The sequence below is a fragment of the Grus americana genome, chromosome 31, assembly GCF_028858705.1.
Source record: "Grus americana isolate bGruAme1 chromosome 31, bGruAme1.mat, whole genome shotgun sequence".
Classification (NCBI taxonomy): Eukaryota; Metazoa; Chordata; class Aves; order Gruiformes; family Gruidae; genus Grus; species Grus americana.
The window spans coordinates 89,124-108,721 of NC_072882.1; the positions used below are offsets into that span (position 1 = coordinate 89,124).

The 19,598-nt window shown below is 46.2% G+C and overlaps 1 protein-coding gene across 23 annotated transcripts in view; it reads left to right on the top strand.

The window, feature by feature from the left end:
• The window catches only part of R3HDM2 (R3H domain containing 2), a 59,508-nt gene that overhangs the window by 8,400 nt on the left and 31,510 nt on the right, over nt 1-19,598 (top strand). Inside the window, exons 1-2 of one of the 23 annotated variants that reach the window (XM_054806844.1) lie at nt 12,277-12,889; nt 16,934-18,333. The exons of 20 other annotated variants lie outside the window; for them this stretch is intronic. The gene's annotated coding sequence lies outside the window, so the exon portion shown is untranslated. Of the gene's footprint in view, nt 1-1,259; nt 1,315-12,276; nt 12,890-16,933; nt 18,334-19,598 lie in introns of those variants that run through there. 2 more of the 23 variants (XM_054806849.1, XM_054806843.1) reach the window with 2 other exon arrangements.

Here is a 19,598-nt window from a genome sequence, read left to right on the forward strand (position 1 = left end):
CCACCCACTCTAGCACCATTGCAGAGACCTGACCAAGTTCCTGAAGGGTCTCATAATTTGGTTCATTAATGCCTAGATCCATCAATGATCTAGTGTATATCCTGTTTATTTTTTCATTCTGGATAACTGCTTGAGGATCACTCAGAAATTAGCTGCCTGGCAACATGAAATTGCAGATATCTAAATGAACTGCAATGCTTTTCAACTGTTTCCATAAGTGTAGCCCAAGTACCCCAAGTTCACAGCAGCTTCTCTGGCTTCTCCAGCCTGCGCGTTCCCTGTTCTGGAGCACGAGGCAAGTGCATGCTGCAGGAAGCCTGGAGAAGTCCAAAGAGCTTGGGTGGCCAGAGCTGCTTGGAGAAGCATTGGGACATAGAACAAGGAACATGGCAAAGTTCAGGGAGGCCTTCCCTGTCAGTGCCACAGCAGGGGCTAATAACAAAGCCGTTTTGGTCCTTCCCCCCTGCCCCATCCCGTCCCTGCCCACAACTGCATGTTGAGGGATTTAGAAGGGGGGGTTGCAGCACTAATATATTACTCCTTTCTACCCCATGGTGAGTAGGTGCATGTAATCCCTGTTTTACAAGTGAATGATCTGAAGAACAGGGAGAAGAAATTATTTGGCTGAGCTAGCATCAAAAGGCAGAGCTGAGTGAGGGTAAGAACCCAGGAGTCCTGCACTTTGGTGGTTCACAGGCTGGTGCACTGCCGTGAACAGCTAGGAGGGTTTATAACTCAAATGTGTTGTGCTGCTGAAGTCCTGATTCCACAGGCTAGGTTTTTTCATTTGCTGAATGGCCACCTTGTATCAGTTCATTTTGATAGGAGCTAGTGGTTGTTCTGAGAAAAAGGCTGAGGATGCCTGAAGGAAGGAATTGTTCTGGAGGCCAGCACAGAAAGTGTCCCTGAGAAATCTATTTTTTAAGTGATGTGGCAGCATGAGTATGGGAGCAAACAGTACAATCTGTAAGAAAGCCCTGTGTTTCTTGTGGCTATTGGGCAGGAGGTGAACTGCAGTAATTGTCTACCTTAAGATTTTTACTGGAAGTATGATTTAATCCATTCACACGATGGAGCAATTTAATAAAACCATGTATAGATTTCTTTCTCTCTCTCTTTTTTCTTTTTATTTTTAAGACCTGGATGTGACATTTGAAAGGATAGTGGGATGTAGTTGAGGGCCAGAGTTAGTTTCCCTCCCCCTTCAAATATATCACACTCTCCTCCATCTTTTTTTGAACCTTCTCTTGATTTCTCAGTCCTAGTAAACCCAGCTGGAAGACAACACGACCTACTTCCCAGATTGAAGCAAAGGTGAGGTATGCTTCTGCAGAGACATTTTTGTGTCTGAGTGTGGGCAGAAGCAAGAGGAAGGGCTGATGATTCCCTGCCTGTCTGTCAGGGCCGGGATTCCCCTGCATGCGTGTTGCCAGTGGGGCGCATGTGGATTTATGATTTCATATAAAGCCCAGTTTCATTATGTATCGGGAGCACAAGCTGTCTTTGTGTACTGCAGGCTGAGTCATTGCTGCCTCCCAGTGAATTTTGGTGATGATTATTGAGTGTGGGCAGATGCAGCCTACTCTTTATAGCAGCTCGCTTGTATTTTTTTAATGAAGTTTTAAAATTTTTATATTGCTTTGACATCCTTTTGTTTGCAAAACTAATTTCTCCTGAGCTGAGTTTAGACACAAGAGCCACTTTATTACAGAAGGTGTTTGCTATATCTCAAACTGACCTCTTTTTTTAGGCATACTATCTATTAGGAAATAGAATCCTGTCCTGCTTGCTTCCCCATGTCCAAACCAAAATGAGCAGGTGCTTTGAGCCCAAGACTTCAGTTGTGATTTGACCTTGGGAGGGAAAGGGGAGAGCGTGGACAGAAAAGAGAATGAAGATCCAACAAGGGCAAGTGTAGGGTCCTGCACCTGGGGAGCAATAACCTCAGACACCAGTACAAGCTAGGGGTTGACCTGCTGGGAAGCAGCTTTGCAGAGAAGGACCTGGGAATCCTGGTGGACAACAAGCTCTCCATGAGCCAGCAGTGTGCCCTCGTGGCCAAGAAGGCTAATGGTGTCCTTGGGTGCATTAAGAAGAGTGTGACCAGCAGGTTGAAGGAGGTTATCCTCCCCCTCTGCTCTACCCTGGTGAAGCCACATCTGGAATATTGTGTCCACTTCTGGGCTCTCCAGTACATGAAAGACAGGGAACTACTGGAGAGAGTCCAGCGGAGGGCTACAAGGATGATGAGGGGACTGGAGCATCTCTCATATGAGGAAGGACTGAGAGAGCTGGGTCTGTTTAGTCTAGAGGAGACAGAGAGGGGATCTCATCAATACTTATAAATATCTAAAGGGCGGGTGTCTAGAAGGAGGGGCCAGACTTTATTCAGTGGGGCCCAGTGACAGGACAAGGAGCAATGGGCAGAAACTGGAACACAGGAAGTTCCATCTAAACATGAGGAAAAACTTCTTGCCTCTGAGGGTGACCGAGCACTGGGGCAGGCTGCCCAGAGAGGTTGTGGAGTCTCCTTCTCTAGAGATATTCTAAACCCGCCTGGACGCGATCCTGTGCAACCTGCTCTAGGTGATCCTGCTTTAGCAGGGGGGTTGGACTAGATGATCTCCAGACATCCCTTCCAACCCTGACCAGTCTGGGACTCTGTGAATCCAGAACACGGGGAGAATGCAGAGGTGCTTGTGTTCTGCCTCCACAACTGGGTGCAGTCACTCCAACCTCGAAGTTGCTTTCTCCCTTTAAAATGACAATAGCTGAAAAGCAGGGGGGTGCCCTTCCCCGTGTCTCCCCCAGATCAGGTTCAAATGGAGGCTGGCACTGAGATTGTTTGCCTTCGTTTAAACCAGGACACAGGGTTTACAGAAGCAGTCTACCTTGTTGGCACTGGCTGGACATATGTGAAACCCTCTGTGCTGAGTGCATTTCGGACCTTGTCTCACCAGCATGTAGGTCCCCAAAAGTGGGAAAGTGGTACTGCAGAAATCTCAGTTTCCACACATATGATGTATCTGTGGGATTTTAGCAGCCTAAGCAGTGCTGGTACCATGAAAATTCTGCCCTCTGGCCTGATGCTGTGTTTGTATTGGTACAAATGTGCTTCATCTGATACAGCTGCTGCTTGCGGGAACTTGGGTAATGAAACCTCTGGCCTATAACTGACTCTGTGCTGAGGGTTGTACCAACATAATTACGTGAATAAATGAACTGTTCTGTGAGCAGCAGAACTGGTGAGCCTGGCTTCTTAACGACCAACGTCTTGTGGATGGCTTCTGTGCTGAAGCTTGATCTCATGATTCTGCCGCTAGTGGGAGCATTAATGGGTTCTTTTTTATCTGGTCACTTATCAGAAGGGGTTTTTGGAGGTTTTAAGTGTTCTGGCAGAGTACCCTCACAGTGGTTGCTGTGTTGAAATGTTAGTTGGACAAGTAAAAGGTGCACACAAATTAGGTCAGCACAATTATATAAACCTTGATTATTTTTTTTTATTATTTTTTAATTTATCACTTCCCCCCCCCCCCAAAAAAAAAAAGTGTCCTGCTAACAGCATGTCCCTAGTGATCAAGCCACCCTTGGCTAAGGAGTCTTCATTACAGGCATAGCATGTGCCTGGAGTTAAAAACTTCCCAGAACTGAAACCTATAGCACTGCTGTGCCTTCTCCCTTGATAAGCCACAGTCTGTTTCTTAAGCTTACTCTCCTGATAAATTTAGGTTTGTATCCAATGGACTTGTAAAATGCAGAGTGATACTTTTTTTATTATTATTTATTTATTTTTATTTGGAGAGGAAGCATCTTGGTAACAACTTGTTCGGGAATAGTGTGGTTAAGTGTTGCGGAGAGAAATCCTTGAGTCATATTGGTGGCTAAAAGTAATCCAGGAAAATTCTTCGTTGGGGTTGCAGGAGGGAGGTTGGGAGGAGAAGTTGCTACCTGCTGTGACCTCGAGCAAGCAATACTCTAATCGGGGGCTGAGGCATAAGTGGCTTTTTAACATGGGAAAGTCCCTTGTACATAGGATTGACTTCAGGTGGGTGCCCATTACAAGCTTTTCCATATTTTAAATGTACAAAACTTTGAAATTAGAAATTCTGAGGCTGTTGGGAGATTTATTCTTTTCATAACTGCAATTCTGATAATGTATATAAAATTACTAGGTCCGAAGACAGTGGTTGGACTACTTTCATTATATCTTCCTGTAGTACTATAAAGTAACATTACATGCTTTCCAGAAATAGCAACTGGCTGTAAGACAGCATCACCCACTCTGTGGATAACTCACGGCCACTCGATGCCAGGCGTGCAAGTTCTGTTCATTCACCAGTGTCCGGTAACAGGCTGACAGCAGCCAGTGTGTGACCCCTGCTTGTAGAACATGCCAGTAGGACCGTGAAAGCCTGAACTTTGAGGCAAGGCAGGGAAAATCCTAAAGTTAGACCTAATGTGGCTTTTGTGGGTTTGCTTTGTAAATGCAGGTGCATGCACTGGAGCAACACAGGCTCTTCCTGGCCGCCCACAGCTGCAGGAGGCAGGCGGCTTTGCAGGGTGTCCAGTGCTCATTCCTCCTCTCAGCTCATGGAGACGCTGGGCTGTTGCAGCATGGGCTTTTCAGCTGTCACACAAGTTTGTGTCTCTTTTTTCTCTGCCTTTGAAGCTCCTTTTCAGCATCTTCTGAGCAGCAGTTCACATTTCAGGTTAAATGTGATCATGTAGTTAAAACTACATTAGCAGTCAAGCAAGGTAACAGGACCACATGAAAGCACTGGAAGGTGAGATACTCAGTTTTAGGCAAGATTTCCATTAAACTTACCCTTCAGAGAAGCAGATGGGTGTTGACTTGCAGTGCTCCAGTGATTAAGACTAACACAGTTTTGTTCACCTTTGCTCAAATTTATGGCAAAATACATTTTGGGGAGATCTTTGCTGAAACCAGAGGAGCCGCTTGCTTATGGTTTCCTCTTTATGACTGAGGTTCCTTACAAGCAGGTATCAGGTCTATTGAACTTCCTTTCAGTGACCTTTTACTTTCTTTTTTTTTTTCTTTTTGTTTGTCCTCCCATGTCTTCAATAATTTTTTTTTTTACATATTTGGGAGAAAACCCCAAAATACTTATGGAAAACTTCTGTATACGGATTTATTAGGTTTTGAATTAACTGTACGTGATAGTATTTTATTTTTCCTTATCAAAAATTCACTCTGAATTTTCTTATTAACTGCAGTTTCCTGTCTTACAAGTACTTGGGAACCTGGTATCATTCTTCACGAGGAAGCAGGGAGAGATTGGTGTCTTTCTGGTGTTATTTTTTGAAACTGCGAGGAGGGGGGAAAAAAGCAGCCATCTGTCGAAGTATTTTCACAGGTTCTGCAAAACCTGGAAAGACCATCTTTTTCTTGAGAGCAGCCCAATGGCAAACTGGGATAAAGGGGCTGTATCTGTGACCAAGGCTTCTTCATAATTAATAGTAAAGGTGAAATGTGGTAGGTTCTACAGCTGAAAGGAGGAACTCCTGGGTCTGATAATGGCCTTTCTAACCTTACTGACATCACTTCTACTGTGTCCTAATTCCCACCACAAAAATACAGGTGACACCTATATTGCAGACTTGTTCAGACAGTTGAATATTTTAGGTTAGCATGAAGTTTGGTTTGGTTTTGGTTTTGAACATGCAGTTATAAATGCAGGAAGTGCAATGGAATCTGGAGAGAACAGTTTTCTGAGCTCTTTGTGCTTGCTGCCTGAGGTGGTGATGGTAGTGTTTGTATAGTATATTTAGATATTTTTGTATATTACATATATTTTGTGGGATATAAATGTTGGGACAGTTGGCCAACAACTGATGTTATAAATTATGGGTAGAAGTGTCTGAATTTAAGGTAGCTGGATTTAGAAGAGAACAGCTGAATGGAGAAACAGGCTCTAACTTTCCCATTAGAAACAGTTGGCCCTGGTTTTGCCTTCACACCCCAATGGAAAACAGATTGTAGTAAGTTTAAGTTCTTAAAGCTCAGCGTCCACTATCTGAGCTTTATGTGCGCTCTCCACCTGAGCAGGACACACAGGTAAATGGACAATCCCTGAGCCTGGACACCAGACCCATACTGGTGCCCACACTGCTGTGGAGTCATGGCCACCCTTGCAGGGAGGGTGGGCAGGTACATGCTTGCTGTACGTCCTCCCACCCATGCACTTCCTGCAAGCTCTTCAGCATGGAGGCTGCTTCTGGTTTTTTGGGTGTATGCCTTGCTGCAGGGCTCTGATCCAGAAGGGGTAGCCCTGGTTGCTGTTGCCATGTTAATAATAATAATTGGTTTGGATTCCCAATTTAATGGGTAAGCAAACAAACATCTGCTGGGATCAATGTGGAGAGCTGGGTTGCTGCAGCATCCATGAGCTGACACGCATGCTTTAGTTCATGCCACCTCTCTCTGCTTTTCTCTCCTTCCCCTCCATTCTTCTGGCATCGGCACATGTTCTATTTTTAAACCGTGCTGTGCTCTGTATTGCGGCATTTCTCTTCCTGAATTATTTATCAGTGTTTGGAGCTGAATGGAGTGTGCTACGTTTTTTCCACTGCTCATTATTGCCCACGTGTCTGTCTTGAGCCATTGACAGATTTGGTTCATGTCAAATCACGCTAGCCTCAGCTTGAAGAGGGGCTGGTGGGGCTGGGTTGCAGCCTGTGCAGGATCATTCAGATCTGTGTGTGTCTAATGCCCTCCTTGCTGGAGCAGACAGGGAGGGGATGGTTGCCATGATAACACATCCTCAGCTGAGCCAGATTTGAATGGAAGGTCCCTATTTAAAACAGAAAATAAAGTAAAATTTCTTTTTTTACTGCCTGGAGACTGGCTTCAGCCTAGGAAAAAGACACCTCCATGCACGTGTGTGTGCACGCACGTGCAGAGCAGAAGACAGCATCAGAGACTGTGGGCATGGCTGAGGTTGACTCAAAACTCCCTGGTGGGGGGGTGTTTAATTTTTACTTTGTAGAAAATGGTAATTTCTTTTAAATGTAAACCCCTTCTCTGTTCCTCCCTGCCACATCCAGTGCAGGCACCCTTATCCATCAGAGATGGCAGCGCAGCCTTTAAAAGGAGGGGGTGGGCAACACATTTCATCTCTGAAGGGTTTTTCCAGCTACTCACTAAACTTAATTTGCCCTTTCCCCTTTCTTCCTTGAGTGTCTCTCAGCTATCCCTTCCTTTCCCCCCTTCTTCTTCTGGCTCTCCTGTATTCTTTTGCCTTTGTTTTGTCCCTCTGAGCTGATGGATTTAGCTACTCTGCATCCCTGCTGCTTCTGGACTTTCTTCCTAATGGAGCTGGAGGAGACTGCTGTCCTTTCCGTTGAACGGCTGGAGGGGAAGGGTTTGGCTGGAGGGAAGAGCTGCCCTTTCCTTGCAGTTGCTTTCCTGCTACGGAAAGTGTCAGGAAGAGCAGAGGCAGCAGCTCTGCCTGCATCCCCTTACAGAGTTGGTCCAGAAACATCTGCAACTAGAAAATTAATTCTGTGCCATGTTCAGCTCCCACATTGGGAATGTCTTGCTGGCATGGAGCAATTGAGTACTGACTCATTAGTGACATGAGGCTTACTGTGTCTTTATGTCCTTGGCATAAAGCAGAGGGAGGGCTGAAGGGGGGTAGAATTCTGAGGGCAAGGTGGTCCCAGTAACAGTTGAGCAAGGGACTGGACAGTGCATGTTTTTAAATGCAGAAGTGTGGTAGATGCAGCTTGCTATGAGCACTGTGGCTTTGAGCAGCTGACCAGTGCAATGTTCTGCAGCGTGCTGTGAAAATGCAGCTGTGATTACTGCCAAGCTACATGCTTTAGTCCAATGAAACCCAAACCTAGGCCAGTGTGCTTCCCCCCCACCGCTAGGCTCTGAAGTGAAGTACTAATTCTGCCTTAGGATCTAATTTCTGAATTCTCTCTTAGGCCAAGTGCTCACACTGGTTTTAGGTCCTGGGTGTGTAAGAGTCACAGGTGCCTTTACTTTGTGTGTGTTCATGCAACACAGAGAGTGATGCTGATTCCCAGCAGCAGGGTGAGTTGAGGACAAGGTGGGCCAGGGCTTGACTTGGACCTTGCTTCTTTGGGCATAAGCCAAATTTGTCTCTTTTCTGGTAGAAGAAGCCATTCAGATAGAGTTCTTGATGGCCTGGGTTCTTCTGTCCTACTAACAACTCTCTGACTTGTGACTTTTGAGAGTGGAGTCTCCACTGTGCAGGTGCTATTATTTTTTTTTTTCCTTCTATGTCCCCTCTATTCCTTTATTGTGGCCTCTTCTGAGGAGACCTTGGGCCTGATAAGAAAAACATGCTGGTTGTAGGACTTATGTGGAAAGATCTTTCAGGTGGTCATAGTCTTGACAAGGAATTTTGGCTGTTCTCCTTCTCTTCCATTTGTGTGCCCCATGGAAAAGGATGAGTAAGACCAGAATATCCTTTCTTCAGCTCCAGCTGTGAGGATTCTGCTGGTCTCCTGCTTTCCGCTCTTCCATGGGTGCCCGGATGTTCATGGAGCTGTTTTCATGGGACGTGTTAGAGTAGGTAGCTCCCAGCAGCAACGTGCTGTCATTCTCATCCTTCCCGTTTCTTGACTCCAAACACAAAGAAGTCTTTTCTACTGTATGTACTGTCCTACAAAATAAACAGAACAAGCCTGTGGCCTGGAGGACTTAGGAAAGATTTTTGACTTGCCACGTGTGCTGGTGGTTATAGTGTCTGCCTAAGAGTGTTCCCTGTCCAAGCTGATCCCAGATGCTTGGTGTGTACCTGGCAGCACCCTCAAGTTGAGTCACATTATGTAGCCAGCTCTCCAAATCTGTCCTGCAGTCTGCATGCTCATAATGTCCTTGGAAGGGGATGCTGTCTGGAGAATGTGTTTCTACCTATGCACTTTAGTAATTAATGATAGCTTGCAGCCTGCTGCTGGATGCAGTGAACAAGGTCAGTTCCAACCCAAAGAACAGTCTGAGATAGAGTTCTCTAGCTGCTTGAGGATTGCTTTCTCTCTCTCCTCCCCATGATGATGTGGTGGCTGAGGCTGGCGGAAGTGAGAGTGCTGGTGTTTGACATGCCTGCAATGAGGAGTTTGTCCCAAGCTCTTTTGTTTGGGTTTTCTCCCCTATTCTAAGGGAAGAGGGAGTTTTCTGGTCTGGGTGGGTAAATGAATGCATTTAAATCCATCAGTAATGCTCTTCTCCCTTTCTAGCTGCTGTCGGTGTCTGATGCAGGCTGCCTGGTACGTGTGTCTGATACGGGAGAGCCCGGTCCTTGACTGATGGTGGGGGTTTGCACCAGTGCCATCCCAGCAGTTTGGTGTCACAAGTCTTGACCACCCCCCCCCCTGCTTTCTGATGGGATTATATCCACTACCTGATCGACCTGTCTTCTCTCAACAGAAGCTGGGCTGGGCAAGTCAGAGCCTTGGTTCATTTGATACATGTCTGGCAGGGAGGGAGCATGTTTTGGTGCTTTTTTTTTCTTAATTAATTTGCTCTGCGATGTTACTATGTTAGACATAGGCAGGTTCCCAGTAAGCTAGGAGCGCAGATGATACCTAGAGCTGCTGCATCTTTTCTGTGCCCCGCTTTCACTGACCTACTTTCATTGCGTGTGTGCATGATACCTAAGCCAATGGCTCTCAGGTGTGAAAAGCAGGAGTCCTTTTCATAGGGCTTTGTCCAGGCTGCTGGTGGGGCTGACTCACTCTTCATTCTCTTCCTCCTCCCACCCAGGATTTACTGTCTCCCCATCTAAGGGGAAGGATGCAGCTTAGGAAATCCTCTTACACACACATGCTTCATGAAGATGAAATGCTACCGACTCACAGTGATCATGGGCATTGTTTTTTGAAAGAGCTGGACATGCCTACATCTGTGCTGTCTAGGGCAGGTGCTTGTGTCCTAGGGCTGGAAGGCTTTCTCACTCAGAAATCTGTCCTTGCTGAGCCATCTGATAGGCATCTAAGTGCTAGAGATCAGGTTTGCAGGCTCAGGTTATGGAGCTTCTTTTCTTTCTGTTTTAACGTTGATGTTAAGAACTGACAGTGGGGTTTCAACAGAAGGCCCTAAGCTGATTGTATGTTCTTGCTTGCTTAACATGCTCTGCCAGCTGGGCTTCTTTGAAAACAGGAAGACCCAGTAGAAGGGAAGAACAGCATCCCAAGTTCCCTCCTTTTATAGTACTAAACTTGCCACTGCGGGGCTCTGGAGTAGAGGGTGCCAGCAACTCTCCTTAACAATCCCGAGTTGAAACGCAGCAAACCACAGATGCTCCTTAGCAAAATAAAGCTCTGTTAGTCTCACTAGGCTTTGTGGAGATTTTAAAGCTCTATGTGGAGCGAAGATCCTTGGCCTGGGCAAGGCATGTTGGAGCACTGCTGGACCTGAACTCCTCTGTCCCTTTCTGTTGCTTTGTCGTTTGCAAAGTAGCTGCCACAGCTTCTTCAGGGCTCAGAACTCCAGGTTTGAAACTCCAGGGGCCTGCCTGGGTGCTAGGTGACAGGAGTAAACAAATCCAAAATAGATGAGCTAAAAAAAAGGGGGGGGAACCCTGATGCCAAGTTGTTAACCTACTCTCTGTCTGAATCTGGCAGCTTTGCTGGGTTCAGCTGCCACAGGGAGTCACTCTGAGCACATGCTTTCTGCCAGGCAGACACGAATGGCCAGACTGACTTCCTACTGAGCAATCCACGGAGCTGTTGCACATACAGTCACTTGCTACCTCTCAGGGCTTGCTGTGTGGCAGACTGAGAATCTGTCGTAGGAGAGCCTGTGAGCTCAGCTGAAGGCCCTTATCCTACAAGCTTGCACTGCTCAGCCAGTGGTGACTGTTTCTCAAAGAGCTTGGGAGGTCATGGTTCAGTTTCCTTGGACAGGCACCTTCATTTTAAAAGTTCTTTGCAGAATTGGGAAGAAAGAACTTGAAGTGGCCAGAAATAGGAGGCGTAAAAGGAACTTGAATCCTTTGGATCTGTCTTCCTTGCACCTTCTGATGGAGAAATCTCATATAACATCTATGAAGCCTTTGCACTCATCCAATGTGGGGTCGATTTAATCGTGGCCCTCCACTTGAAAATGCTGGTATAGCATTGCAAGTGACTTTTGTCTTATTACCCCATCTTGCCCCTCTGTCATTCCTTTCTCTCCAGTTCTTTAGCCATGGGACCCCTTCTTCAAATTTCCACATGGCTGTGGGCAGAAGCAAGGAAGCTGTTTACTGCAGGCAGGATCACAGCAGTTTCAGCAGGAAGAGGAGAACGGCTGGCCAGGAACATTCACCTGCTTTCTGCATGGGCATGACAGGCTTGATTCAGAAGGCTTCGAAGCAGATTAAGACAGAAGCTCATGCATACATTTAAACTTAAGTCCTTTGCAGAGCAGGGCTGCTTTACAAACTTGAACCTCAGTTTGTCATGGAGCTGAAATGTATCGTGTTTCTGTTGTCTGTTTCCTTGCTTTTTAAAAGCTTTATTGGACTTTTTCTTTGGCTGTAGCAGGGGACCATTTAGAAGAAACTGCATTAATTTAGCAAAAGTGATAAAGGCAAGTCCTGAAGAGGCTTTACCAGCACAGCACTACGCTATTTGCAATGGATGCTGTCAGTTAAAGCTGTGCATCTCAACCTTTTTGCAACTGTCTCACTTGAGCCTCTCTATCTCCTTGAGCCCCAGGCTGATCCTGCCTTCTCCTCTTCATCTCCTTTCTCTTCAAAGCTTTCGTCTTTAGGCAGCTGCCCTCTGAGCCCTGCTGCCCCCTGCTCCGCTGCCAGCTCCAGCACTGCCAGAGTTCAGCCTGAGCAAGGAGCCTCCTGGAGCCCAGCTGCTGACTGAACTGATGGTGTTTGAGGTCAGCACTGGCCCTGCAAGACTACGCTCTCTTCAGCTCTAGCTGCACCTTGCCTGTGATGGGCTCCTGCCCAGCAGGAATGACTGGCGCAGAAGAAGAATGACGCCTGCCTGCTCTTGACCAGTGTTTAGAGCCAAAGATCTCCATAATCCAACAAGAAGCAACTTCTGAGCCTGGCGAGGGACAGGATGTGCTTGCGATCCTTTGCAGAGTCTGCCTGTGCATGATGCTCAGCAAGGCTGCCTTGCGTGCTTGAGAATAAGCTTTAGTATATGGAGAGGAAACTTGATTGCAGCCTGTGTGCCTGTAGAGTCGTCAGGTCTGGGATAGAAAACCCCTTTCTGGGGAAAATTTAAGCAAGTGAGCAGTTTAAAACCTCTCTAGGGCCCTTGGCATTTCTTGTTTCCTGTCTCTGTCAGTGTTTAGTCACTAGTAAATGAGCAAGAAAAAAATAAGTTAATTGAAATGAAACTATTTACAAACTGACCCCTTAGAAACATTATGCCAACAATGACAGGAGTGAAGCAAGACTGCCTGAAACCTACCTTGGCACGTGTAGGGCATTCTGCAAAGTGTAGTCCATGCACTTGAATTCTTCTGGTAGATGCTGATGTTCGCTGTGGTATCTCTTCTTTGCTCCTGCACTTACATTTGTGTTGCCTCAGTGCTCGGCAGGGGAAGGATGCTGTGTCTTTAAAGCCTTCTCAGGGCTGTGCGGAGGCAGTTCCATTGAAGTATTTGAATGAGAGCAGGAGGGGGGTGTGCATGTGGCTATTGGCAGAGCTCTCTATGACATCCCTCTGAACAGCTGGGCTCTGCTTTGCTTCAGAGCTGCTTGTCAGAGCAATTAGCTTGCTGTAGCAGCAGCAAAGATCGCTAGCATTTTATTCAGGGTTGAGTGCTGGCGGGGGCTTCTAAGAAGCAATATTATCTTGGCAAAATTCCTCTTGAACTGGTTGTGGCAATGAAGTCTCTATTGAAATTGGGAAACAGATGACCTGCTGAGAGTGCAGAACCACCACGGTGAGTTTATTTTTAGAATGTCTTCCAATTATTTTGAGCTTGAGAAGGATTGACCAGAGACTTTTCTTTTCCTCTCCCCGTACCCCAATCATGCAAAATACAGCACAGGTATAAATGCAAGTGAGTATTTCAGGGATGGGGACCTGACATCGTTCATCTCTGGTAAGTGATGGGATTTCTGCTGGTTGATGGGGTTAATTTAAAATGGTGCTGTATTAAAATGAATATGTGGCTCTGTGATCCCATTCAAGACTTGAGAGTGTGAGATGAGCTTTCTCCTTCCTCTTTTTTGTGATGCTGGGGATGCACCTACAGGAGACAGGGGAATCCCCGATAAGCATACTGTACTCTTCCATGTCATTAAGGAGTTCCCTGTGACAGTCTCATGGGTTGTCCTTACGTCTTAGCTTGGTGTTTATGCAGCTTGCTCCTGGGTAGTTTCTGTTTGTTTTGGAATGACAAAATACTCCCTGCTGTTCTGCTGGGTTATACTTTAAAGCAATTACTTGTTTGAAGCTGGCTAGTTGATGAGAAATGTTGACTAGTTAATTGGCTGAGTGCCATATGATGTTTTCAGGTTAGCTTATGCAATTTGGTGTTCTATAGGACTATATTTGAGTTCTTTTATATATATATATTAACCCCATTTTTAAATTATTTTAAACCTATCACGAATTGGGTTTGGTTTTAGTGGAATCAAGAGTTTGCATTGCCTTTACCTCCTTCTCACGTGTTCCTCATCCAGTCTTGCCTAAAAACAAGATACTGGGAATGATGCTCCCTTCATTTGAGTTTTAGTGCTAGGAGCTAGTTTTCTTGGGCTTGAGGTATTAGCCAGTTACTGTACTGCAGGATCTTTGTTCAGGTGCATTGGACCTGGTTCCTTTCCCCTTGTGTCTTTAAAATGTTTATTTAAAATGGAAGCATCACCTGTGGCTTGAGGATCTGCAAACAGCAGCAACAGCTGCTGCAATGAGTGGTGAGCACTTCAGCAGGTGAAGGCTGAGTTCATTTTGCTGAACGCTGTGGGAAGGTGGGAAGAGGAATGAGGAATACCTAATCTGGTCTTCAGACTCCCCCTTCCCTGTCAAGTCCAACTTTTGCAGCTGGCAGCCAAAAGATTAAGTTGACTTTTTTTTCTTTTAATCGTCACTCCCCGTCTTTGTTCAATTTCTGGATCTCACCTGGAAAACAGCCACAGTGTCTTGTATTTGCTGCGTACCCCTTGGCTACGTAGTGTGTCAGGTGGCTCAGGATCCTCTGCCAGCATGGTGAGAAGCAGGAGCATCAGCCTTGGAAACAGAAAGGGAGATAGCAGCCCTGCTTTTTGCCTTCCTCCCAAGGAGGTTTGCCAGGAACTGGAATGCTTTGGGTCTGATTAGTAAAGTTTGAGGATCTACTTTGCCAGCCCAGGTCAGCTGAGGAATGGTAAGCAGGGCTGGGGAATACCTTGCTCTCTCAGCCAGCTTTTTAATGTTTGTGCTTATGCTTCTGACTGGCACAGGCATGAGACAAGAGTGGTGTGCCAGCAAGAGGATGAGAGCTGTTTCTAATGTCGTGCATTTTTTCTGAGCCTGGTTGCCACCTCTGTATCTGCAGGTGTCTCCTACCTGATGTGGTATTTCATTATGGATGGATTCAGGTGGAAGGAATTCTGCTTGGGGTTCTCTGAAATAATTAGGATGTGTCAGTGGGAACTGTGCCAGGGTTTTCTTCCAAGGCATGGAAGGGTTAACAGAAGTTGCTGTTCAATGCTGTCCTATTGCATCTTGACACTGTAGAAAGTAGGTGGATAATTCCTTGCTAGCTTTTCAGGAAACCCCTGTGGTGGACAGCCCTCATTAATTGTTGCTGGGAAACTGCTTTGACGTCATGGGAGCAGTTCCCTGGTCTTCAGATGAATACAGGAATAGCTTGTCATGGGGAAAGGAAAACCTGTGTGAAATGGAGAAGGGAACTCTCTTACAGGGAGATTCTCATCTCAGATTTATCTTTTCTTTCTCCCACTGTTCTGCCTAGGGACCCTCAGAGGAGCTGTCTGCAAAAAATTTACAGCACTATGTTTGGACAAAATGTGAGCCGTTCCTTCTCAAGAACTGTTTCTATTGATGGCTTCTGTGATACTTTCACTTTTTAACTATTGGCTGGTGGGTTTGGCTTTTTTCTCCCCCAGATTTTGTAAATGAGGGGTGAGAGGGTTCTTGCTTGGCTTCATTGCAGCTCCCAAAATAAAAGGAGAAGAGAACAGCAGCATCACTGTTTTGTTTTGTTTGCTTTTTAATGTCAAACAAATAATATCCCCTGAGACTGACAGAGGGCAGAGCAGAAGGACTGAAGACGGCCGCTATTGCTGTGAACTTCAGGCTGAGAGAACTTTTAAGCCTGAGACTGTTTAAACCTACTTTCTTCAGTATAATATGAACTCTCTTTCTTTGCAAACCCTCCCGTGGTGTTCATGCAATAAGTTCCTTTCTCCCAGTGTTGTCCAACCTGTCAGCTTCTGGGAGGCACGTAGAGCTATGGGCACCTGATAACTGTAGCAGGAATGCACGACGTCTCTTTTTCCACGCCTGCAAAATAGGTGCAAGCAAAGTTTACCCGTGCAGTTCAAAGTGCTGAAGAGCTTTTTGTACCCAGGAGAGCAGCAAAGAACGTACTGGGTTGCTGATTGAGGCCAGTGTTTCCAGCTAGGGCACTAGAGGGCTTGAGAGTAAACTGTCTTGCAAAGAGCTGGTACAAGGTGCCTCAATGGTGAGGTGGATGAGGCACCACTGTCCACGTTGGCCAGGTACTGCAAACAGAACTCCGTTCTCCTTTTCTTGTCAGGTCACTTGAACATAAAAGCTATTCCAGTGCATGGTGCCATAACGGTCTATAACAGATGCATTACCTTAAACTGGTTTCTAACCATTTATCAAGGTTGCTCACTTGCATCTTCATGTGATACATCCCTCTGCACACCATTTTCTCCTCTCGATGCATATAAAAAGGAAACATGCATCAAAAATCCAGCAGTAAGCCTAGTTGGGGTGGGGAGGAGGCTTTCAGCGGGATCTAGGGATCTTTACAGCCTCTGGCTTTGGTGCTGAACTGAATTATCTTCCCCAGGAGATCTCCAGCATGCCTGAATCCAATGATTGCTTTCTTTCTGTGTCGTCAACTTTTCACAGCAGAAATGAGATCGGAGCTCTGCTCTTGCATAGCATATAGGCTGCTTTGGGAGTAAAAAGAAAGGATCTGAATATGCAGGCAACCAGGCTGGATTCTCTGAACACATTGGTCAACTCTACATTCAAGTTTCCTGTCAGGCATATGGCAACTCTTCCTGCTGCTGTTCCACCCAGTCAGCAGTTTTCATGTATAGGGAAAGAACCCAATGCACTCTTCCTTTGTCGTTTTGCTGTTTTCCTTTGGTTGTGCGCCTCTGAGCCCCTCAGCTGACTCAGTGATGGATGGTGCAGTGGACATTGCCATCTTTGTGTTCCTGGGAAATGAACAGAATCTGCGTTACTTCACTGATACGTCATTTCTCCCCTCTGTCTTGGTTCACGTGGCAAGGATGTTTCCGAGCATCACACCTGGGGGTGGCAGGACACGCTGGGATACCCTCTTAACTGTAGTAGGGAATCCTTCCTTGATTTCATACTTTCTCCTGTTCCGAAGGGTCAGAGCTCTGTTATGAATGGAAGTTATCTCCCTCACTGCTGACATTCAGCCACCTCTGACGTGAAAGCTAGCAATTTAAGTTGCACAAAAATAACAGTGTGGCCTTTGGAGCAAGAAGCAAAGACCTGTCTTGAGTGGGAACATCTGGAATGGGAAATAAATTAATTGTTCTGCTTTGAATTTTTCTATCCTGAGACAAGTGCAAAGGGTTCTACCATGAGCTTTTCCTTCCACAAGAGGCTGGATCTCAACACAACAGGTACCAGATTAAAAAGTGTAGAATGTCCTGCAGAGCACATGGAGGCATTGGGTAGGTGGCTGGACATATTCGTGTTTCAGACATGATTCAACAGCATCTTCTGTTTCCTTCCCTCGCAGGGAAGAACAAACACCTCTTCCACTCCTCAAAGGACTTCTGCCTTCCACGTGCTGCCCAGGGCACTGTTACTCACCTTACAAGATCTGACGAAGTTTCTGTCTTAGGCCCAGATGTCGTTCTTCCTGGCCTGTATGAGGGCCATGCTCTCGTGTTGATGGTGAAATGAAAAGCAACTATGACTTGAGTTAAAGTGGCATTTTCCTGATTGTTTGGTGCAACGGAACTCGCGTGGTGGAACCCTCCTCCTGCCTGGAACTCGTCTGCGTGACAGGCGATTACCTCTGCTGTGTGCTCCCTTCACAACAGCTGCTCTGCCTCGTGTTTTCGTTTAAGTGCTGCTTTTTGTTTTATCTTCTGTTGAAATCTCTTTTTTGGTGAAAACTACTCCATTGTGCCGAGGCAAAAAGCGTTGGTTTAATAGCAACTTTCAGACTGCAGTAATGTAGATGTTTACGCATCCCCAGGGTGATGTGGTCCCAAAGGCTTTGGCAAAGGAGGCCTGCATTCCTCTTTCTTCCATGCCTGCTTGGGGACTGCAGTGCTGCCTTTTATTTTCATGAGCCAAGATCCCTAGATAGAGCAGGTAATTCATGAAGGTGAGGGAAGTGAACCTGCCCTGGGGAGGTGGCAGCCTGCTCATAAGAGTGCCATTTGTCAAACATGCGATGAGTCTTCAGTGTTGACGCATCCTTCCTGATGCAGTACTGGTACTACAGTGTCCTGCTTACAGCCTTCCATGGGGCCGGGCTTGGCTGTGACAGCAGTGTTCTGGATAAAAACCCTGAGTTGCATCCAGGTGGAAATGGCAGGCTATTAAGGTTTTTGGCTTTTCGAAGCCCCTGGGCGAAGCATGCTGTATCTTTTTGATTCTCTTTTTCCTCAGATGCCAACGCACCTTTATTGTTCTGGCACATTTGATTCCTGTGCGTCATGTGAAGATGATTTTGGCAGTCCTGATACTAGTTGTGTCACACTCTGGGAGGACAGTAATAGCAAGTTGACACCTATCCTGATTTTAGTTGCTTACATTGGTTGAGGGAGGTAACTAAATAACTGGTTTTGTTTTGGTTTTGTTTTCTTTTTCCTCTGAAATCATCTTGTGGTTTGAGGCGTTCTACGTAATGAAATCCATGCATGTACTGCATAACTGAGAACTACTGCCATGGTCATAATTCAAATGTTTCCCATAATGCACATACTGGCTATTGTGCCATTTAACATTGCTGACTGCACCTGTACAAGTGAGAAGCCTTTTTAAAAGTATTTGAAATGAAGAAGAGCTCTAGGATTACATCTCTTCTCCAGGCTCCAGTTCCTACATTCAACCAGAGATGCAGAGGCGAGCCATGGCCACCACAGCTCGACTGTCGCAGACACTGGTCTCTTCCTAGGCATTATGGTCAGTGGAACAGACCAAGTAGCTGTTGTGCTTAAGCACCTCAAAACCAAGCGGGCAGTGGCTCTGCTGAGGGGCTGAGATGGGTCCCTCTGCAGGGATTCTCTTGTAGCTGCCCTGCCTTGCAGCACAGGTGTCAACAGCCAGGAGAGCCATTAGCACCTTAAGGTGCTGCCACCATTTGCTCAGCAAATGTGAACTAGAGCTTGATATGGGGGCTTTCCTCAGCTGTGGATAAAGGCAATTTAACTGGTGTTGTCTTACTGTCCTTGGAATTATTTGGGACGGATATGTTGGAGACCTGATATTCTGCAGAATTAACTTGGAGGGCTTTCTATCTCACCTCTATTTCCTGTCTCCTTGTTCATATAAGGGTTTTTCCCCCCTTTCCACCTGAAGTGAAATCCTTCCATCTGCATCATAATTTCACCTCTTTGATGTAATGTGGGGGTGGAGATTAAGATTTAAAGCAGTGACTAAGCACTTGGGAGCCTATGCACTGTGCAGTCAAATACATCTGGCCTCCTGTTTTGATTTGGTTTTGCTAGGTTTTGTAGGAACTGCATGGTAGTGAGGAATTAAACCCCTCTCTTTGACTGTTAATAAAAAAAGCAATGGAGAGAATTTGGCACAGGTTGCTTCATTGGCTGAGAGAGTTGTAGCTTATGAGTGTTCCCAAGTAAGGTTTCAGGGCTTTCTCACTGAATCAGGTGCTCATTCTAACTAAAGCTTATTAAAGGGAGCTGTTTTCTCCAACAGGAGGGAAAGGGAGTGTGCTTGAAAGGCTCTTTGTCTGTTTTCAAGCTGAGGCTGCAGATTTTTTTATGGGATGCCCCAGTCGGCAGTGTTGGTGCAGGCAGCTTACATTTTGCAGAGCAGACTGGGAGACCAAATGGAGCCTGGGAGGGAGATGTTTTGGGAGCTACGTGGCCTTCGTTGGTCCTACTAGCCAAGCCTTTCATTACAGCCTCTTGTTGCATCTGGTAGGTGTACTTTAATGCAGCAAAAATTTTACCAGCTGCTGTGCCCTGGCAGAAAAGACAAAAGTCTCTCTGAAGATCCTTTGGTGCAGAGAGGGAGCACTGTGCTGCCTGACTTAGTAGAACTGAGGAGGCTTTAATGCCTTGAATTTGCAGCACCCTCTCCACCTCACCGCCTCCACTTTTTCCTGTGAAAACCTTTTTTCTACAGCAGACGCTGTGCTTAGGAAGGGGAGCAAGGAGAGGGAATCTAAATCACCCCCCAAACTTGTCTGGTTGCTCCTAGTG